The 6,675-nt window shown below is 38.1% G+C and overlaps 1 pseudogene; it reads left to right on the top strand.

The window, feature by feature from the left end:
• Window positions 1–234: 234 nt before the first annotated feature.
• The window catches only part of LOC103595580, a 32,462-nt pseudogene continuing 26,021 nt past the window's right edge, over window positions 235–6,675 (top strand).

Raw genomic sequence — 6,675 nt, 5'->3', positions numbered from 1 at the left:
ACATGTGTTCATTCTTGATTGTTATTTATTTTCTCTAATTTTAACTTGTAGCTCTTTACTTCATTGACAAGTCTTCCTTCACTTATACATGTGCACCAGTATTTTAACACCATGGCCATTTGTATTAGTCAGGGTTCTCCAGAGAGACAGAACCAATAAGCTATGTACACAAATATATGAGAGTGGACTTAATAAGGGAATTGGCTCATGTGATTATAACAGCTAAGTCCCACGATGGCCGTCTGCAAACTGGATGCTGGTAGCATGTCTCAGTTCAAGATGGAAAGCCACAGAACTTGGGAAGCCAATGGTGTGATTCTCAGTCCAAGGCCAGAGGTCTAAGAGCTCAGAGGTGCTCCTAAGGTGAAGTGTCTCAAGTGCTGATGTTTACGGATAGCTACAGTGGACAGAGTGAGAGATTCACGTTTTCCTCTGTTTTTGTTCACTCTGGGCCCCCAGCAGACTGGATGGTACCAACCCATATTGTGGGCAGATCTTTCACACCCAGTCCACTCAGGCTCACATTCTAATCTCCTCTGGAAACACCCTTATAGACACACCCCAACGTAATGTTTTACCAGGTTTCTAGGTATTCCTTAATCTAATAAAGTTTACACCTAAAGTTAACCATCATGCTGTTCTATTAACATCATGTTTATTTCCAAATTATTGCCTCATCCTTCTAATTTTGGGTCCAGGAAACCTTGGTTTCTTCTGTGAAATTGATATTTCACAGAATTATATTTTACTACCATTTAATCAAGGACTTTAAAATTAGCAAGCTTAAAAAGCATACAAGTTTCATCCTAAACCTTTAGAAGAATTCTAATGATGCAGTTAGGATAAAAAAGAAAGTATTCCTGCTATCACTTCTATTATTTAGCATTGTATTTCAGACCACATCCAATGCAATAGGAAAAAGAAAGTGAATAAGATAAAAAGGTTTAATGTAAGTGGCATATTTTCATAGACAGTATTATACTTTTCATAGAAAAATCAAAAGAACCAATGTGTAGACTACCAAACTGAGAAAATAGCTAAGTATGTTAAGTTGAATTCGTGGCCAACATTTAAAGCATGTTCATTTTCTTTTTTTTTTTTTTTTTCCCTTTTTGTCTTTTTTTGTGACCGGCAACGGATCGCAACCCTCAGTGTCGTGCCCGCACCGGACCAGGACCGGCGATGGGATCGCAACCCTCAGTGTCGTGCCCGCACCGGACCAGGACCGGCGATGGGATCGCAACCCTCAGTGTCGTGCCCGCACCGGACCAGGACCGGCGATGGGATCGCAACCCTCAGTGTCGTGCCCGCACCGGACCAGGACCGGCGATGGGATCGCAACCCTCAGTGTCGTGCCCGCACCGGACCAGGACCGGCGATGGGATCGCAACCCTCAGTGTCGCGCCTGCACCGCGCTCAGCCAGTGAGCGGCCGGTCTGTATGTGGGATCCGAACCCTCGGCGGGAGCGCCGCTGCACTCCCAAGCGGCGCACTGTAGCAGTGCGCCACTGGGCTGGCCCTATTTTCTTTATATATCTGCATTAACCACTTAGAAAATGTAGAAGGCAAAAAATTCATTAGTCATGGAATTAACAGAGTATAAATAAAAAATACTAATAAAAGGGCAAATGCATTATGAAGCAAAGCTTGAAAATTTGTTAAAGACATTTTAAAAAGACCCGAATAAATGCAGAAATAAAATGTTTATGAATAGGTATAAAGTCATTAGTTCTTTATAATTTTAACAACAGTATAATTTAAAGAAATTACACTCAAAATAGGATTCTTTTATTGATTTAATTGCCATCCAATGAATATTGACTGATTCTATACTGCATATGAAAGAAAATAATACAAAAATATAAAAAGAATTTTAAAGGAAGACCAAAATAAATTTTATCTTATTAGATATTAACAGCTATTACAGAGCCATGATGAGTAACACAGAATACTCAGACAGAGCTAGACAAATAGAGTGGAACATAACAGGGGTCAAAAGACAGATGTTGATAGTCATGCATAATAAATTCTTAAATAATCAAACATTTAATAATAAATGAGTAACACGATAATAATAATGAAGAAAAATATATTTACAATTTTATTAAATTATACTAAGATCATTATATCTAAAAATAAAAGATGAAAATGTCATATTCAAAGAATAGACTGGAAGGAGGTATTCCCAATGTCTGTAAAAGATAAGGTCTTTGGGCCAGCCAGGTGGCGCACTGGAGAGTGCACCACTTGGGAGCACGGTGGCGCTCCCGCCGAGGGTTTGGATCCCATGTGGAGACCGGTTCCCGCTCACTGGCTGAGCGCGGTGCGGGCGCAACACCGAGGATTGCAATCCCGTTGCCAGTCCCCAGTACGGGCGCGACACCAAGGGTTGCAATCCAGTTACCGGTCAGTAAAGAAGACAAAAAGGAAAAAAAAAAGTGATAAGGTCTTTGCATTCAAAAGATATAGGTATTTTTACAAACTTAATAAGAAAATGTAAAAAGTGATTAAAAATTGGTAAGGAAAAAAATAGTTATTTTCTAAAATTAGAGTGCACTTTAGAGAACATTATAGCAGTATTTAATACAAGAAAAAATATTTTTTATGATTCAACGATTTCGCTCCAGTTATGTATTCTAGATAAACTTTAATTGCTTTAGACCAGGAGACTTATACAATAATGTTTATTGTGTGGGATCTCAAATAATTTCAGTTTTCTTTTATGGTATAAATTGGTCATAACTGGGCAATACATTCAGCTATAAATTAACCCACAAAGTGATTTGCAAATAATCATTTTTTTAAAAACTGTGTTATTTAGGTATTATAGAAAAAATATTTCTGTTTGAATAAATTCTATTTCTCATCTAGTCATTGCTTTTGCTTCATAAAATTCGTGGAAATATGATGCACTGAGGGTGATACATTGCTTCTACAATATTTTTACCAAAAAATGCAAAACCTGAATTAAATCATGAGGAAATATCAGACAAACTCAAATCAAAGACATTCAATAAAATAATGGGCCAATACTCTTCAAAAGTGCCATGGTCGTGAAAGACCAAAAGAAAAACAAAAAAGGAATGAAGAGCTTCCTAGATTGGAGGAGACTAAAAGGACACGACAACTAAATACAACATGTGACATCGTGAATTTTATTTTGGACCAGAAAAAGTTTTTAGTGGGATAACTGTCAAAATTTGATTAAGTCTGTACATTAAAACAGTATTGTAGCAACGTTAAAAAAATAAATAAAATAAAACAAAATTTGTGGATAGATTCATATTATCTTTCAGTTCTATTTTTCCACTAACTTTTTCAGGTATCCTTCTGTATATAAACCTATTAGAAAGAAAAGGGAAAATGCAAAGGACTGCTGCTCCAACAAAGGAGATTATTTCTCTAGATCAGTGGTTCTTCAAGCAACTTCAGTATTCATTAGAATGACTGGGGAAGCTTCTTTCAAAATATAAATACATGCTCCCTTTCAAAACAAACAAATGTTCCCACATTGGTTATGTCAATATGAACCAAAATACAAGAATCACTATTCCTGATGAAGGGCGAATGAGAAAACAGTGATCTCGTAACTCTGATAAAATTAAGAGATATTAGTAAATGTAGTCGAGTATTGAGTACTCTCTCTCTCTGTGTCTCCCTCATTCCTCCACCCACCCACCACCTGGCCCTTTACCCTGGTATTTCTCCAACTTCTTTACAACCCTGGTTTACTGACTAGCATGGCACACTTCCCACTGCTGTCCTGTAGTCTGATTTTCACTGTTTTACCCTGATTGATTTCCTGTGTTTTTTCTTATAGTTTATCTTCTTAGGGATCTAGATCTTGATTTCTGTTTATATCACCCCCATTTAGAAACCTGATACTTTTGTGTGACCACTTGGCTTGGAATCCTTGACCCTGACTCTGAAGAACTTCATCATCATATACCAGCGTGCATGCGTGTTCACACACACACACACACACACACACACACACACCTGTTGCTAGCCTTTGTAAAATCATAGCACAACAATACACTTATGGAGTTTGAAACAGTTTATTGTAAAGATACATATAGAATCATCAAAATGTTGGAATTAAAATGGATAAATTAAGTCCTCAAGAAGACTATAGCTGAAAGGTGGTTATGGATTCATGGTGTCTCTTCACAGTAGAAATCCTAGCAATAGGATTTGGGTATTGGATATATTATGACTCAAGACCGTCAACAAGATTATTTCATTCTGTTTCATTGGCAAGCAACTTCCTCATCGGTTTACCTGAAGTTTTAGCTCTCTCAAGCCTTGTACTTGGATGTGACTTGCCTGGACCCCGATTTTTCCTCACAGCATTTCCCCAGCTTGTTTCACTAACAACTCCCAAAACCTCCTTATATTTGTTTAGTTCTGAGTTATAAATAAGATGGTGATATAGGAGGTGCTCAGTTTCCCTGGGTTCAGGTTTCAGGACACGCCTCTGGGTTTCCAGGCACTCTCTGAGGTCTCAGGCCCCCTTCTCTGAGCTCTCCCCTTAAGGAAAGTTACTGTTACCAGTTAGACCTGTTTTTAGCAGGGACATGGGGAAGATGAGATCACAGGGGGCTGGCTTATGCAAATCCAGTGGCTGGGCATGCTCAATAGAGAGCTCAGAATATTCTTGAGTATACGTGGTGCATGTGATATGATCTGACCAATGAACATGCTCCAAGAAGAGACCACAGCTTGTGCAAGACTAATGTAACATAACCGGAGGCCACACCCTTAATTGAATATTCATTAGATAGAGAAACTATAAAAGCTGAATCCCCACTGAAGGCAGGATTGTTGCTCGCTTTCCTGGAGGCAACCAGCACTTCTCACTTTGGCACTTCACTGGCTCAGGTGTGTATATTTTACTCTGTATCTAACTTATTTTCAGCAAGCCAATGCTCATTCTCTTGGGCCAGGCTGCACTTTGTACTGAACTTTGAATATGTTTTCCTGGCTTTTGTGTTAGACTCGATGCCTGTACTGAACTTACTTTTATGTTAAAGTTGGCACGGGCCCTGCTCAGTCTCTGAAACATGCCACAATATCTCCGTGAAGCCTGTATTTATCTATTTTATTGAACTTGTTCTCACTGTCTACTGTGACTCTGTCCTTGAATTCTTTCCTGTGGTGGAGTCAAGAAACTGGTAAGAGGACTGGGCGGGTTGAGGCCAACTATTGGCACCCCCTACCCTACCTCCAACTTCAATGGCACAGATAAGCTTTCTGAGATAGTGCATGCAGCTCTCAGCCCACAACTGTACCTAAGCACTGACCATTCTTGCTTTAGGGCCTTACCACTTGTCTGTTAGCTTTCCTTATGCAGGAAAACAGGATATGGAATATTCCTCAGCAGTAACCTGAAGGAAGAACAGTTTACCTTATAAGAAGAAGTGGACTGGGCGAAAATTATGAACAGCACATTTGTACAGGCACTAACACCTTTTCTGACAAGCATCAAGCCTTGGAGATGTAAACATGGAAAATTCTTCTTCCGTACTACCTATAAAATATTAAGTTGGGCATCTCCAAATGCAAGAGTAATTTTTGAAGCTGGAGAGAGTGGGCAGAATGTTATACTGCGTGTGGTGTGATTTGAGGACCACCAGAATGCCTTCTACCCTCAGATCTCTTTTTATTTTTTCTTTATGGGACTGTTATTTCTTCATACCCTGGGTTATAAAGTTTATCTCTGACAGTAAGCCTGTCAGAATAACTGTGAAAGCTTTCTGAAGAAGGGAGCTTAGTAGTCTTTCCTCTCTGCAACCGTGCTTTCCAGTGCTTTCCTGGGTAATGATTAGTATATGATGCATTGTTTACTAATAACTTTCTGATCTGAGAACTTCTGAGGACAGGGATTTTATTTTGTTCATCTATGTGTTCTGAAGATGTCAGTAGAGTACCTGGCATATAAAATTCACAATAAATGTGTATTGAATTGAAATGTGATGAAAAAATAACTAAAATAATTTCCAATCACTCACTAATGTTTTGAACAAGAATTAATTTAGTAGATTAGCTATCCAAGTAATGCATGGAGAACTTACCTGACAAGAGCAGATAAATTTTGACAAGCTTCAGGGGTATGGGTCTGAATACAGAGTTAGGGAAGGTATTTCCGTAATGGGCTTTAAAATTCCCAGGCATGGCAGGAGAGTATTCAGAACTGGATGGGGTTTAAGTGGAATCAAAATGAAAGGAGAAGGAAAACATTTCAGAACTATTTAAGAATTATGAGGTCTTGAATTTACTAGAAATTTCCAAGTCCAGAGATAAAAATACTACAATATTTTCCCCTAATTAAATTTCATTTTATAGTTCAGAAAATATATACTAACAATATGTAATAACAATATATTCCAAAGAGAATAATCAGTATTGATAATTCCAGAGTTTCAGGACATTAGTAAAGGAAAAATAGGATGCAGAAAAAAGAAAAATGAAAGGCAAGATTGCTACGGCACAATTTCTTTAAATACAATGTGAAATTTAATTTTCTTTTGACCTTTTTGTGTCTTATTTTTTGTTGTCGTTTGTTGAAAAAAGGACATACAATTTAATACATCACACTCATGTATCACCACACCTTTACAGATCATGAGCCCAATCAAGGGATTATTGGTATGTTGCATAATTTTTTTTCAACAG

Source organism: Galeopterus variegatus, unplaced genomic scaffold (genome assembly GCF_000696425.1).
Source record: "Galeopterus variegatus unplaced genomic scaffold, G_variegatus-3.0.2 Scaffold1797, whole genome shotgun sequence".
In the NCBI taxonomy this organism is placed as follows: Eukaryota; Metazoa; Chordata; class Mammalia; order Dermoptera; family Cynocephalidae; genus Galeopterus; species Galeopterus variegatus.
The sequence above is the reverse complement of the archived record's forward strand: the minus strand, read 5'-3'. Positions and strand labels throughout refer to the sequence as shown.